This window comes from Orbicella franksi, chromosome 10, assembly GCF_964199315.1.
Source record: "Orbicella franksi chromosome 10, jaOrbFran1.1, whole genome shotgun sequence".
NCBI lineage: Eukaryota > Metazoa > Cnidaria > Anthozoa > Scleractinia > Merulinidae > Orbicella > Orbicella franksi.
This window is the reverse complement of record NC_138154.1, coordinates 28,821,232-28,838,407: the sequence shown is the minus strand read 5'-3', so window position 1 is coordinate 28,838,407 and position 17,176 is coordinate 28,821,232. Positions and strand designations below refer to the sequence as shown.

Here is a 17,176-nt window from a genome sequence, read left to right as displayed (position 1 = left end):
AAAATTTCAAAGCATTAACTTTTTTAGAAGCAGCTGAAAGGAAGTAGAAACGAAATTAGCGTCCTCTAAGTTGGGTGCGTTATCTGTCAAATAATCAATAGGATGACAAGATGATTAAAAACTGGTGTAGTGACTGTCAACATGAGCGGGGTTAGAACGTCAGAAAGCAGCAAATATTGGGCAAGAAATACGTGTTGACTAGTTAACTCCTAAAGTGACTATTGCGGTATTTTGAGGTATTATCAAGTCGGGTGTATTTAAATTTTCCTCAGAAATGTTATAACTGAGAGGTATTTGCCAATCATTTACAATAGGCCTTCTCTCTGCACCTTAGCCAAAAATAATTGTTTTGCGAATGTTTTTAAAGTTGCTTTGAGTTAACGTTAGGCATTAATGCAAAACAAGGACTATTTTAACCTTAATTTAAAAAAAATATTATAGTTAAAATAATGACCTTTATTAAAAGGATGGAGGTCTTTGGTCGTGTATGAAATAAAAAGAGAACAAAAGAAATTGGAAGACAATTCACCTGGACTACTGAGAGAATCTGGGCAAACATCATTGATACTGAACAAAAAACAAATTCTTAGAACGTTAAAAACCACAAAATCCTGAAAAAAAAAAGAAGGCACCGGCCTTTCATAAACATAGTAGACTACGTCTGCTAAAACATACATCAATGTTAGAGGACTGAACTTGATTTGTATATTTCGTGCTCCGCCAGCAAGTTTTAGTTACGTCAGTAGCTTGTTGTTTATTTCTTGATTCCAGACAGTTCAGCCAATTGTTATTCAACGGCATAGCATATTGACAGTTTGTTTACACGAAGATACTTAGTTCAGAATTAATGCAATTTTACTGCTCTCCCGTTTTGGAGGTTGAATCAACTTCCCGACAATGCTGGTTGTTTTTTGTTTTTTTTTTTGGTTTTTTTTTTTGGCAACGCAGTTTAGAGAGTCTTTAGACATATTTCATGGTATATTTCCTGATACTTTTTTTTTACCATAGATATCACCTCTTGCATGTTTAGTGCAAAGTTCTTATGCGGAAAATTCAGTTTGAAGCGTGATGTTTGTCTTTTTGTCACAGACAGATGAAAAGCGAGACGAACAAATATTCAACTAATTACTATTTAACGCCAGAGCATTTTGACATATTGTTGACATTTAATTCTTCTACTAACTTACGCAATATGAGTTTTAACTTCTAGTTTGCAGAGACTGTTCTTCATTAGCACTGAGACCAATCGCTAAAGCCCAGGTCAAACGGCGCATGATATTTGATGATATTTGATGATAGTCGGTGAAAGTTCAGGGAAAATCATTCAACTATCATCGACTATCATACGCCGTTTCCCGACCAGGGCTTAAGAAGTTCCTTCTTGACAAGGTAGGCTTCATGACATTATAAACTTTTTTGCTGATTCTTTTTATTACATTGTGATAGTCAAACCATTTGGCCCAGTCAGTTAGGATGGTTGCTGCGTTAAAAACATCGTATTAAATTCAAAGTAGAAACCGAGAGAAAGTCAATTGCATTCACTTTTGAGTTAATTCGTTTCTACTCTTTCTTTTTTTCTTTCAATACGATTAAAGCAGGTAGTGGCAATATTCCAGTAAAAAAACAAGTCCTATGAATTAAAAGCGGCCCATGTTAAAAACATCACACTTAGTGAAACGCGTATCCTCTGCATTACAGTTATTTTACTGTTTTGGAGAACTCCTTGAGTTTACGTCTTGCTTAACTGTCCAATGTCTGAAAACACAACCGGGAATTCGAATGGCAAGTCTCCTGTGATCTGTTGGTAAGAGCAAATATTTTATGCAGTTCTTTACAAAAATAGAGAAACAGCTGAACCTCTCGATTAATAGAACTCTTTCAAGCTGCTACAAAATTGAGCCTGGTATTGCAGGCGTTCCAGTAATAAGAAATTCAAAACTTTAAAGTTTCAAATACAGGTCTGCATCAAATTCGCCTAGGCTGTAGCCCTAAATATTATAAAGGCATCTTTCGCAACATTTTCCCTTACCGCCGAAAACAAGAAAGTTATAGCTACCCCGCAAATGATGAGAACAATTATAGGCCAAAAAAATAAAAAGACGACAAAGGTGGGCTTACACTATTGTATAAATTCCGGGTTGCAGCATTTAGAAAATTATCGAGGTCTGTAACTTTCAGTTGAAAGGGTCTTTTAAACGAAGACAGTCATTCAGGAAGATTAAGCAGAGAAAAAACCTGGGTAAAGTTCGATGTTAAAATCAAGCGTCATATAGTCTGAGGCTGGCGAAATGAGAAAATTTAACGAGTCGAGTATTATTGGAAATAAAGTAAGCTATATTCATTGATCCACAGTTAGTTACGTAAAAAGACCTGCCTGTATTTTTTTTTCTTGACACGGATTATGCGAGATTCGTCGTCGAGGTCTAATGTTGAACCATAAAGTACAGTCGCAAATACGCATCAATTCAAAATGAAACATTAAGCCCAGCGTTTAGCTCAAAGACCTAAGACAAAATGAATTCTCTTTAACCTTTAATCTTTCAACTGTTGCAAGAGTTTTGAACGTTTCGGTTTTTGTACATAGCGCAATGTCTAAAACAAAATTATTCATTCGAATTATTTAAAAGAACGGAAGGTTTCTACATTTCAATATTCTCAGGTTAGAACAAGAAAAATACTGAGGTTGTGCCATCGGGTAGCAGTATTTTAGAGTAGAGTTGCATTGTCCTCACCTGCTTAAAATTAAAATGCATCAATTTTTAGTCAACAATTATTTAACTTCCCACTATTCAATATCACATAAGTGGAGGCAAAATTGTCAATTTTTATGCTCGACCAAATGATTTCTTTGCAGGGTGACTGTTTACCATTGCTGAGCTGCTTGTCAGACCCACTCACCAAGAACTGAAGTTTCCTATTGACAAGGTAGGTTAAACTGAGACACACTGAATTTTTACTGATAATTGTTATTGTAGGTACATCCTGTTTAGTGAATAAAAAACATCAAGAAAAAATAAAAATGCCCAATAATATGATGAGAGCTCTTCAAAATCACTATATTTAAGTGCAAAGTAAGCCAAGTGAATATCATAAACAATTCTTGGTGAATACAGTTACTTCTATGTTTTAAAGCAAATTTAGTTTTAACTAGCCATTAGTTTTATTTTGGGTCCAAATGACAGTCTTCGAGGCAGCGGACTCAAGGTTTACCGAAAGGTAGACAGTTACCGGATAACAGTCAAAACAACTATTATTCAAGGCCACCACAATGTAATAGTCGATACTGAACAGAGAGTTAGTAATTCGCCTAAGTAAAATTAGAGCCTTTGATATCCCTGAATAACTTTAAATTTCTAAGGCAGCTGAAATGAAGTCTTAAAGGAAAAGAAATTTTGAATAACTTGCGTTTTTTATTTAATAAAATCATCCATCGGCAAGATAGTTACGCACCGAAATCCGTTTTACACGAACAAAGTAAACCGGTCTACATTTGGCCAAACCTTCACGGCTCTCAGTCAGCAAATGTTCGTACAGTTCAGTCATAAATAAAGAAAATAATGTTAATAATAAAGAAGAATTTAATTTAGTGAGGAGGAGTACTCAAAGAGTAAAATCGTGCCTCATTCTTGGCTAATATTATTTTCACAATTGATTTGAGAGTTCCGAAACGAACGGTTCATAGTTTTTTGAAGGCGAAAAGCATTAAGAAGATCAAGCAGCGACGAATGTTGGTGGGTGTAGCTTAATTAATAAGTCATAACTTCAGGCGTGATATTTTCGGATGTCAGTAAAAAAGGGAATTCGGTGAGGTTGAGAATTATAGAGAAGAGACGTGTGCTACCTTAACAGCGAATATTTAGACCTAATCTTAGGGCAGTTTCTAAGAAAGGGCTGTTGCCTTCTTTGACACAAATGAATGCGAACATTAGACGGTCATCGCCGAAACAAATGATATCATTCTTGAAGAGAAATAGCAAATGCCTTGCCAAGAGGTTTCTCAGTAGAAATCTAGAGAACGTTAAGTTTAAGTACTGTTTTAACACCAACAGAAAAACGTTCTGTGCGGGAAACGTTTTCACGCCGTGAATGTTACATTTGCTGTTTCAATGTTTTTTCTTCTAACCTTTTTATGGAGTTTCTAGTTGACATCAAATAATACTCTGCAGAAAAAAATAGAAATTCTTTTGTTTTCAGATCAGCAAGCAAAGTAAGAATGGTATTAAACTTATCTAGACGCCATTATATTGTTTTCTCGTGACGGTTTGGTGCAATGCAAGTTTTCTAGACAGTCCAAGATGGAAATACGACAACATTATTTAAGTCAATAGTTATTTAGCATCATATAAATTTAACATTTTGTTTTCACCTACATTTGTCATTTTTCCATTAGGCAAATATTATATCTCTCTTTGAAGTGTGACTGGCTTTCATTTACACTGAGTCTACTTATCAGGATCTACAGTTTTCTATCAAGGTGGGTTGAAGTCTATGCCAAAATAGATGATAATGTCCACTGTCAGTTAAAACAGTTTTATAGCATGGAGAGTTAATATATTTTTTTGTGCACAGCTAATTGCATATATAGACGTTATGGTGATGTGTTAAATTTGAACGCCATAGGGCACGTTTTTCCACCGCCTTGCACTAAAATTGTTGTAAAATATTTAAGCGCTTACATGCAAGAATAGCGAAGAAAGGAACGTTTTCCTTCAAGAAAAAAAAATCGCTTTATTTAGGTTCGTTACCTGTCTTGTGCTGTTCATAAATGGATTGCGAGACATCCCGACAAAAGCAATTTGTATTGAATGGAAAATTAAACTTTAGACAAAAAACTTGCTCATCAATAACTGCGTATTTACTTCTATCTATATCAGTCTATCTCTTATAGAGGTGCATTACTTTTTTAGGATATATTTGTGCTTAAACTGTTAAAGCTGTCTATGTCTTTACAGAAAAAAAAAACTAACAGATCTTTTAACAAAAAGATTCACCAGAGAGAGCATCTTGTTTACAACTTGGTAAGTTGAAGACGTTTCAACTTTTTTTTTTCACTTATCTTCGCAATATTTGTTCTGGTAACTGTTTTCGTACAAGTTTGGAAAGAACTTTAAATGTTTACTGCTGAGCTCTATGATCTTTGTTTTTACAATGCTATAACAATCACTCTTTGAGAAAGCTTGAAAATAAATGTAATGTCAATTCAAACATTTCATTACCATGGAAAGTGTTACTTAGTTGTTTGTGTGCGGGGAAGTGAAAATAGACGTTGTGTTGGTGCACATTTTAAACAAGTTTCGGGATGCGACACATTTTCTTGTTCATCATTGTTCAATTATTGAAAGATGCTTAGGTCCTTAACAGATAAAACTTGTTCTCTACATTCAAAATTTGTCTGGGATCACAACAAGACCATTTAAATAATGAAAGACGCTGTTAGAAAGGAACTCAGTGTGTGAAATATTCAGAATTGTTCTAAAATATCTATTGGATACCGTGGAGGTGCGGTAGCCTCATATTTAGTGCGCTCGTCGCCGGATCGAGCGGTCCGGGTTCGAGCCGTGGCCGGGGACATTGTGTTGTGTTGTGCTCTTGGGCAAGACACTTAACTCTCACAGTGCCTCTCTCCACCCAGGAGTATAAATGGGTACCGGCGAATTGCTTGGGAAACTTAACAAATTGCGGGGGAGTGACCTGCGATAGACTAGCATCCCGTCCAGGGGGAGTAGAAATACTCCTAGCCGCTTCATGCCACACGAACAGGGATAAGCTCCGACAGCTATGAGCCAGTCTGCTCCAAGGCTTTACTTTTTGTTGTTGCTTTGCCGTTGATCTTTCCCAAGGTTATGATGTTCTCCCTTCGAGACTATTTAGTAGTTAAGTCCATTTGAACGTTTTAATACCAAGATAAGCGTTACTTTTTTCGTTATGCGCGATTAAATGTATCGAGACGTTTTGAGGTGCAATTTGTTTAAATTCTCAGGTCAAGTTATAAAGCTAGCATTATATTCTCAGTGTTATAAATTTATCGGGGATGACAACTCAAGCGCATTTTTGCTTGAAAAAGATAAACAACGGCATCGTTATTTTTAATTCAGATTCTGCTTCGAGTTAAGAGGCTATTTAATAAAAACATTTGACGAAAAATAGCACCATTGATGGCATCAACGCTGATCTTGCGTAAAAAATGGCTCCGAAGACGAGAAGTTAAACGACGTTACATTGCAAAGAAAAGAAAAGACAGAATATCGTGCTTGTCTTCTCTAAGCTGTGTAATAACCGCTTTATTTGGGTTACAATGGCAAAGATTTCTGTCTCCTATTATCAATAAATTTTGTAACCTGCAAAAATAAAAGAAAGCTCTCTTTTTGATTAAATTAATTGTTGTAAATATTTCCGTTAAGATTTTTAAAGACCAAATTTCCTTCCTTTAGGACTCCGAAATTTAAGCATAAGCTTTCGGTATTTAGGGCTTACAGCAAATTATTGAAAACATACATACATACTACAACAGACCTGATTATTGAAAGCAACATATTGAAAACTGGTTTTCAACACATCGAAATCCGATAAATGTCAGGACTTGCTTTCAAAAATTAAATCTGCACATTGGTGTGAGCTTTGCATCCCTGCAGTTAATTGCATGCTTTACTACAGGCAGTAAAAGAACCTGACAATAATAACAATTCACTTCGATCTTTCCACAGATAGACTGGCGAGTAATTACTTCTAACAACAATCCGAAAAGGACAGAGCTTTGAGATGCTGTCTTTATCTGACTGCATACCCTGGATGACTGTAGGCCTAGCCGAGTCTGTTGCTATAGTAACACTCAACCTCTGCACGATAATAACTTTTATAAGAAACCGCAATCTTCGCAAGCGTAGCATGTACCTGGTAATAAATCTAGCAGTTACAGATATGTTTGTAGCAGGGAATGCTGTGTTTAATCTGTTCTATCGGCCTGGACTAATGTGTAATTTATAGATGTGGACAGTTTCAATTGAGGATTGGATATTTTTACTTGTTATGATGTGGTTCTTCCTCTTTGGTTCATTAACAAACATGGCCATTATTGCTTTAGAACGGGTGCACGCAACGGTTTACCCGTTCAGGCATCGAACGCTTAAAAAATGGGTATACCGATTACTAATTGCTGCTGTTTGGGTAACATCTGGGTTGTTAACAATAGCTTTAATACTTCTCTACCAGTTTCATGAATCATATTACTTTGCTTACTTATATTTGATATTTTTTTCAATTTGCCTTTTGATCATTTGTGTTTCTTACACGTCCATTGTTATTAAAGTCCGTTGTGGAGCGCAGCCTCAACACCATGGTGCAACCAGTAGAGAAAGAAAACTGACCATGACATTGTTGATTGTGACTGTTGTATCTCTTCTGTTGTGCCTGCCAGTAGTTATAGTGTATTATGTCGTTTTTATCAGTAAATTTAAAATATTGCAGTCTCTGTCCTTTTCAGTGCTTTTTCATGTAGACTCTGCATTGTGGGCTTTACTTTATGCAAACTCTCTTGTAAATCCTATATTATACACTATCCGTTTGCCAGAATACAGATCAGCTTTACTTGCTCTCTTTCGCAAACGACCTCAGCATCAAAGACAAGTTGCAGTTCCCCTTCGTGACATGTAATGCAGATACTATAAAAAGCTATTCCAGTTTCTGTGATCAGCTTTGTTGTTTTTAAACATTACATTAACCCCACATTTTATAGATGAACGAGCACGATGAAAAAAACAAAAGAATTATCGTCGTGAGAAAGTCTAATCTACAGCAGATGAACATACAATGGAATTCCGATTTTTCGAACCTCCAATGGAAACAAAAATTAGAGCGAAAAATCGTACTGTTGGAGAAATCGGAGGTAAAGGTAGAGTGTTCGGGTGAGGAGTGGGAAACGAATTTGGTTTCAGTTATCGGGAGGTTTCAGAAAATGGGGGTTCGAGAAATCACGATTTCATTGCAGTTTAAAGGAAAATAAACAAGACGCTGTGCTCCAGGAACAAAAGTATATCTGGTGTTTTATTGCCTATATCTTAAGTTTCAGAGTAGGTGACTAAAATTGATGTTAAGTTAATTGACGATTTAATTTATAGTCATGTTATACCATCTTGAGTGCGATTATGGTATTGCGATTTTCTAGCACTCAACGTGTCAGTTAGTTAATAGTCTACATGACTCGGTAGAGATCGATTTGGTTCAATTAGTTAGTAAATCTACCAGGCGATGAATCTTGTATAATTGAGTCTGAAGATGGTATAGAATAATACCGAAATGTAATATCGCTAATTTTCCTTGCATGTGCTACCTATATATAATTAGTCACAATGCCGTTACTCGGATTAACCTTTAACCTTTATGTAAATAACAAGCTCCTCCATATTAGAACGTGAACAGGCGCTTTATTTCAAGGGAGTGCCCGTTCGGAAACAGAACACTCCAAACTTGTCCCGAGACCGCCTTCTCCTTTTAAAGTTTCGGAAGGGCGGGAAAAGCCATGGACAAAAAAATAGTGAAATGCAAACAAACAAACAAACAAACAAGAAATAAACTGAAACAAACCCAATTTCCTCAAAGAATTTTGAGCGGGAACCTTTTTGGGGGTTGTACGTCGCCGACATTTTCTACATCGAAATTTATTCTTACTGAATTACTTTATTTGGTTTATATTATCAAGGCACCAATGAAATAGCACAACGTACCAGCCAACACAGGGTCTTTGTCTGTCCTTCCACTTTCGAAGGGAAAAGCGTCCTAGCTTGAATGATGGTATAATACATTTTAAATGCACAATATGAAAATTTGATAGATGTTTAAAAGCATACTTAGTGCTATGTAACATATTAGATTATGATAAAGATAAATAAAAGTATCAATGATGCTACGAATTGACTTTCTCTTTGTTTGGATTTGTTATTTAAAAATTATTAGGAAACTGCCGATTTTTTTTCTTTTTGACAACAACTGCAATTCAGACGCGCACCTTAACCCTACAGTCATCTGCTTTAGTGACTCAAACCTCTTTACACTATTATAGATGGCCTATGAATCCACCGGAAGTTGATAACGCATAATGAACAAAATACTTCACAACGGTTTCATGTTCTATTGTGAATAATCGATGTACGCGTGAAATTGGGAGGGCAAGAAAGAAGCTTAAGGAAATGCCGGAAAATTCCGGTTATAAGACCTCCTCGATGGCTTACATGCATGTTGTGCGTTTGTAATTCATAACAAAAAAAAAACTAGATTTCTCTGAAGATCTTTCGCACCTACCCTGCGAGTAGAGTCGTTTCGGATCTTATTCGGAAACTATTCGCATTCGATCTAACGGCGCTGAGTCGCGTTAAACCGACTACGCTTTCGTCTTCAGGCAAGTAGAAAAATTTGTAGGGCAAGGCGACGAGAAGTTTACAAGGTAGAGTGGCTCAAATATCGAGAATGAGGAAATCCATCGGGGTAGTGCAGCTCATGTAGTGGTTTGCCAGTTCTTGTACCTCATACAGTATGTGTCCTATTGGTTAACCAATAAACCAGACGAGAGATATGTTTAGTACATCATGATCATGTTATGAAGACTCGAAGACTAGAACAATTTAATAAAAATTTAACTAGTGAGCAGCACTCTGCGAACTGTAGTTGTATAACTTCGTTTCGTGTGACTAACGTACACTTCGTCAGGGAGTTTAACAACACAACACAAAGCGCCTGTATATATACCTAACTCGTACAAGAGTTTACATTTCGTAAGAACACACCTACGAATATACAGATAGGAGTGACATACTCCGCGGTAATGCGTCGAGGAAACAGGCGGTAAATTTCGGCAAGGTGTGACATATTTTGTGCGTGATATAATTTTGGGGCCCACAGTTTTAGTGGTTTTTTTTTTTTTTTCTTTTCTGAATTTCTAGCTAAGCGACCGGGCTATCGTGCCAAAGTCGCCTCCAACCGCCTCAAGAAATGCCCCCTTGCCTCTCAACAGTTGGAGGCGACTTTGTCACGAAATTCAAATCCTGTGGCCAAGAGAATCGGTTACGGATCGAGACGGAGCAAAAATGGAAAGCAAGAGCTGGAAAAGCAGCGATTCTCGGGTGATTAAGATAGACTTTGGAACTTTGGGAGAAAGCGAATGAGAAGAAGAGTTATCGACGGCTGCCATGAGGTAATTTTGAGTAGATTGGAACATTTTTTGTGGAATTTAGAGAGCTTTGAACGCGGGCCGTCTGGCCAGTAGGTCGCACGCCTAAGTTTCGTTTCTCTTTAGGGGAAGCAAACCGCCGAAAAGTGAAACTCGCCTAAATGGCTCTAAGCCACCTCCTGGAACCCAGACACATCAAAATAACGCAAAGCAAACATAAGGTAAGCCATTTTATTCCAATTAACCCTAAAAGTAATTGAACGCTCGGTTTCGAGCTTACTGGCCGAAAATATAGCCCCACTTAATTTCAACACTGAAAAAGTAGCCCAGACCGGCTTACGCGCAGCTTGATTTTGACCAACTTAAGCTTGATTTCCAAGAACTTGGACGATATTTCCCAGTCCCAGGGACTCTAAACTAAATCGTGATGACCCTGGTTTTTAGTTTAATCGACAGGGAAAAAATAATTTAACCCTCGGTTTCAAGCTTGCCGGGCGAAATATAGCCCACTTCATTTTAACATTAAAAAAGTAGCGCGCTGAAGGTGATGTGGAAATATGACTTATAAGAGGTTGGCTCGCTTCCGATGCTGAAAGAAATCTCGAATGACATCCATATCAAATGTTACTCGGGCCAAGTAATAGCTGTAGATAACTTCTGCTCGATTTACAAAGCCACCATTTTCGGTGCGGAACAGCTGATTTTAGGAATCGAAGCTTCGCGGTTTGTCGAATCTCTAGTCATCTCTACGGTTAAAAGATAGATTATTTCCGTTTCTGACATCCTCATCTTCATCCGGAATTGAACTTACCTTCGACACTTTCCTTCTTAGATATCTCGAATTTTGTATGAAGTGTATCAGTGTATCGCTGGCCAACAAAATGGTTGTTGAGAGATATTGTGTTTTCGTTCGACGATAAGAGAGCTGAGAAGTAAAACCTACGAAGAAAAGGGTTGAATAATTCGAAATCAAAGCAATGTTTTGTCCTTGAAAACTTGTGTAAAGCTTGATTAATCGAGTTTACACCGCTTCATTTTCTTATGAATCAAGAGGAGTCATAAACAGCTTGCTAATTTGCTAATTAGCGATGACTCTTTCAAAATAACGAAAATAATTTGCAATAAATGGAATTAAAAAACTAGAAGCTTAATGGGAGAAGTAGGGTATGTTTTGTTTCAATGTAAGTGGTAAAAAATAATTGTATTGGTCCCCTATACCAGGTCACACTTTCAGCAAATTCTTCTTTAACTCACAAATCCAAAATTAACTATGTACTGTGTGGATCCATTTTGTAGTCAATGTGATAACCACGATTTTGGCCTTGCTCAACTTCCTTGAATGTGACTTTGCCTCAGACATTGCCACTGGCAATATCAATGTTCAAACTGATGATATGAGTCAGAGATTTCTTCACCTTGTGCTTATGTGTTGGATGTAACTTGTATTTTCTCCTAGTGTCCATTCCTGGGTTCTCAGTACGTGAGGCCATGTAAAAGGGAAATCGGGCTCAATGGAAAGAAGGCTTGATTGAGTTACATGAGATGAATGTTTTGGACAAATAATATACCTCATGCTATTTATAGTGGTTGCAACTAAAATTGCAGATGGGAGATGTGAAAAAAAAACTGACTTACATTAACTTGAAAATAATATTTCAATTCCAAAGTATGCTATTTAAACCTAATATTTGCAAAGTGCTGACAAGGACCAAAAAAAAACACATTCTGGAAACAGCGGCCAACATTAATAAATTAGTAAACTGGAATATTGTGAATGATAGGCACGGTCAATTAGCAATGAATGAATAGCTCATGGTCCTGACATGTCTTCATTGCATGTCCTCATATCACACCTCTGCTGAAGTTTAAGGTTCATTGTATTCTGTCTTGGTCTATTCCATTCTAAATTTAAGGTCCTAAACAGTAGCATGCTGTAGCTTTCCTTGTTTAATCATTACAGTGTAAGTGGATAAATTTAGTTCTTAGGAGATATAGCAAAGTTGATTCCCAGCCCATAGTCTTTTTAAATACCGGTTGGTAATTCAGCATTTACTTCAAACACATTGGCTGGTTCTGCTCTAGTAAGGTTGACAATCATGTGTAAATATACACATGAGACACTTATTATTCATTAATGTATAGTCTCCCACCACTACCAACATTCAAAGGAAAACAAGCATAAAGAAGTGGGAGATCAAAAATTATCAGCCATAGATGACTGAACAATAACATCTAAGAGTAGTAAATTCTGTTTGAGATAACAATTCAAGACAGGCAGTGATCATGATAGTGAAAATTTCACTGTAAATGACATATCTTTAATGGACTAGTATCCAAAGCAGGATCCAAAACTTTTGAACATCGGCCAAACAAACGGATGACATACGCACTACAAAAGAAAAAACAACAAGAAAACATTAAGATATAGGGAACAAGCCGAGCCACAAAATTATACTCTTAAAACAACGGTAAAAATCACACAATCACTCTCGCGAAACACCGCGAAAATCTGACAAATCAAGGAAAATGCCCCAAACATCAAGTCCGATTTTGACCCTTAAAACGGCGGGGCCCGACTGGGCCCGCCGAACTTTTCTTAAAGTTCAACTCTCGAACTAAAGTTTCACGCAAAAAATAATCCACAATACTGATCTCTGTTACCCTGCAAACGACCAAAAGAATATCCATGTCAAGCGCGTGTGGTAAACCAACGTTTTACACATAGCATGATTTCCACTGACTAATTCTGATGCAAAAATTGCTTACCTGCACTAGAGACTTGGCAAATAACTGGTCTAGTTATTACACTAGCAGCTCCTAGAAAAGGTTCGTTTGATTCTCAGGATGAGTGCGGAAATCGGTCGAGAAACGACAACTTACTCTCCATTCGCAACGTAAAATGTGTCCTCCATCGCTCCGGCTGAGACGACAAATGATTGGTCGAATACTGTCACGTGGACCATGTTCAGCACCGCCTGACATGACCGGTGACTATATCAGATTATGCCATAATATTGCATAATCTCACAAAAATAAATTTTAAATTACCGTGTTTTTTCGATCAAACGCCGCCGGCGCAGTTGTCCGTTTCGTAAACGGTCGATGCCATTTTCGCAACACTTAAAATTTTTTTGTAACTATCAATGAATTTTTCTCTACTAAATTAAAGAAAAAAGGAAATTTGTAAGTAACCACCCAGTGTCAAACCCGGAAGCCCTGTTTCCTAACATCCCTCTTATACTACTACACTATCAGGTTGATCCGCCAAATGTCTGTAAAACTTAATTGTAAAACGTGACTCTCTTAAATATTACTGATAGAGTTGCCCCAACCATCAAATAAAAGCTTCCCGAAAGCAAACCAGTGTGGATATGAACAATTAAGCATTTGGTGAGTGCGTTTTACTCCATCAACTAATTATAACCAGTTTCTACCTTGCCCAGGCCTTAACTGCAGTTAGCTGGTCATGTTACAATACCTTGAGTGCCATTATGTCCGCTGTTTCCTGCACTCAACAATTTTAATGATGCCAGGTTAATATCGGAACAAACTGACATTTGCCACGATTTGATTGAATGATGACAGAGCATCTCGTAATTAGCCACCTTGCTCATTTGAGGAGTTCTCTGTTGAGCACGAACTGAATAAGAAGTCTACAAAACGAGGAATAACAAGCTGGGAGTTTCCGGTTCGGAATAAGAAGATTTCAATTTCGTCCCAGAGCGATTTTCCCTTCGAAGATGGGAAAGACTGGAAAGGAGACACGAGAAGAACAAAGAACTTTTCGGCAAAGCTGGCAAACTGCATGTCACGCATAGATTGCTTTATCCATGATAAATCATCAAGTCGAGGGACGAATGGCAGAATTTACTCACCGACTCAAGAGCCTTCTCCCGTCCTTCCCATTTTTGGAAGGGTAAAGGGTCGTAAAGTGCCCTTGGTTAAATTATGTTATCATAGATTTTATGTACATTTATCTTTAATTATGTTTAATGCCGTAAAAGAATAAGATAATAAAAATATACTGCTGTACCAAATTGTTTTCTTTTTCATGGTGGGAAATTGTCTTCTAACAATACTGGCACACATTGTCTCTTTGCTGGGTTATTACCTACAATGACACACGCAATGTTATGATGAACGCGGAGAATTTGGAGAACACGAGAGAGAGCCTGGATGTACCACCGTTGTGTACAGTGCAAAAACATCCTCTCGTGGCCGAAGGTCACGAGATTAATAAAAACCACAACTGATAAAACGTCGAACCATTTCATTTCCACGAACTTTTGTTCTGAGCCGGTCTTTCTTTATTATTTATCATATTACAGGAGGGAAAGTCTTCTGTTTTTTTCAGTTCTTGGCTAAAACTAGTTTTTTTCTTTACAGTAAAATAGTGCCCCTTGCGCGGATCTAATCAAAATGTCGTGGAAACATCTCTACCAAAACGCGCGGACTCGGACATGTAGGTTACTGCATGGATACAACAATCAGTAAACAAAACTACGAGTCGATGACAGTTTGCAGGCTTGCCTTTCAGTTCTCTTAAAGAGGAATCTTCTTGCTAAAATTTACGGAAATTAAGTTCTTTAATTCCTACATAAGATGTGCATGAAATTTTTGCTGTTGCAGCAATCTAATCACGTGTATTGCGCCTGCCTTTGAGCCTATAAATTGGCCACAAAAACAATATTTCCCCTACTCGGACCTCTAGTTCAATACTGTACATAGGTCCAGGGAATGCAACCGGCGTCTGAGATAGTAACCCACTCTCTTAATGGACTACTACATTCTCATAACTTAGATTAACAGAAACTTATGGCAAAACTTAATACGAATTTGTTTTTCGGGCTATATCAAAGAGTTAAGTCTCGTCTTTGCATCTTTGTAGACACCCTGTTGATTATAAAATATTATTTTATATTTCTTCCAGCACTAGCGCTGTATCGTGACTTAATCCGGCCTCGTGCAAAGTTTGTGTTGCATCAGATAGCTGTTTCCTTAGATACGTTGTCACGATAACGTGACGAGACGGCGAGTAACCCAACCAATCAGCAAAGGTAAACAGCACCTGTCAATAAAGACAATTGAATTCAGCGAATTAAGGCCGCGCATGTGAGGAAGGCGCGGTGGCCTCATGGTTAGTGCGCTCGTCCCCGGATCCAGTGGTCCGGGTTAGAGCCTTGGCCAGGGACACTGTGTTGTGTTCTTGGGTAAGACATTTAACTCTCACAGTGCCTCTCTCTACCCAGGTGTATAAATGGGTACCGGTCACCTTAATGCTGGGGGTAACCCTACAATGGACTAGCATCCCATCCAGGGGGGAGTAGAAATTCTCCTATTCGCTTCGTGTTACTGAAACCGGGATAAGCTCCCTCCTGATAGGCCACTTGGCTCGAATGCAGACCTAACCCTTTGAATACCAACTACGCATATATGCATAATTAATGGTCGTGTTCTTTGTACCACTTGTGACGTCATCAATTTAAATGTCATGAGATATTCTTGATAAGCAGATAGTAATACTAGGCTAGGCCTTTCCGCGCAATGGTCAGGTTTAGATATCGACGACATTCCGACGTCACAAATCGAAAAACAACGTTATCAGTTTTGGTGCAAAAACGGTGGTAAAATGGTCCACTACGTCTATGATTGATCAAGGTCCAGTTCTAGGCTTCGCCCGTAATTAACATCCAACTTTTCACGGCAGCCAGAAAGAACATACAATGCAAAAGGTATCCAGCGTGAAAGGGCAGGGAAAAACAGAAAGGAAAGCGGCTACAAACAAAATTGAGAACGGTTAATGGCAAAAAAAAAAAAAAAAAAGTAACGAGACCAAGTTTTTTAAATTGTATACCTTCAATTTGTGAATCAATAGTCAAAATTTTAATGTACAATAATATGTTCGTGCAGTGTCACAAATTGTTCGCGATAAGGCACTTTAATTTACAAGGGGAAGCTTTATGCCACCATTCGTGCTTGACATCAGTTCACTGATGTAGCGATGTGAGAACTAAACCGGTATAATTTCGTATTAACAACAGGAACGTTTCTTCAAATTGAAATTGAAAACTCTATATTGTTTTCGTCGATTAACATGAATGTGTTTCTTCCAATTAAATGACACTGAGATACCGGCACGGGGTACAGAGCAAAACGCAGCGGCTCGTCACGCAGTACAATCGAAGCAGTTTAGCTTTACTCCTCTGAGTCAGTGAAGAACTCGATCTCCTCTATAGCGGCTGATTCACCCATGCGGTAGTCCGGTAAATCATCGATATTTACACAATCTATACATATGGAATGCAAATAAAATATATGTATATACTTTTTAATTTTATGTTGTTCATTTTTTATTTCGGAAAAAAAAGGCTCGCGCCAGCTCGATTTGTAAACGATTTTTGTTCCCCGAAAGTAACGACCCCCAAAGGCTGCTAATTCCGAAAGTAACGAGGGTCGCTACTATCGGAACTCTACGGTATGTGTATTTATTATGGTAATGTATATTAATTAAGGAGACCTCTACATTTAAAATCAAAACAGGAGAAAGATGAGTTCTGCAATTAACTACTACAACAGCGGGTTCACAAAAATCATAAATCTGACGAAAAACGGGCATTCCCCAGCTACAAACGGAGTAGATAAATAGAGAGGTTAAAGTAAGCACCTTGATCTGTGACTCTACAGTAAATCGCCTCTTTTGAACTGCTCCATCAGGAAAACGACGGGCAACAGTTTATGACCTGACAAGGAAAAAAAATTAATTTCATCATAAAAAACAAATTAACATTTGCTACACATATCAGTGCCAAGGACATACAATGCTTACCCCTTTCTCTTTTACATTTGGCTCTTCAGGTAACTGTCAGTGACAAAAATAAATGAAACATGTTATATTTCTGATGTTTGTGATATACTGAAAGAGTAACAAGTTGATTTAGAAAATAACCCAAAGAAAATACATGCACTGATTGGTCAAAAATCGTGTTTCTACTTTTTTTTTTCAATTTAGAAATTTTT

At 37.6% G+C, this 17,176-nt stretch overlaps 1 pseudogene; it reads left to right on the top strand.

Moving 5' to 3' along the window:
* Positions 1-6,759: 6,759 nt before the first annotated feature.
* Positions 6,760-7,650, top strand: LOC145499529 (uncharacterized; annotated as a pseudogene).
* Positions 7,651-17,176: the final 9,526 nt, after the last annotated feature.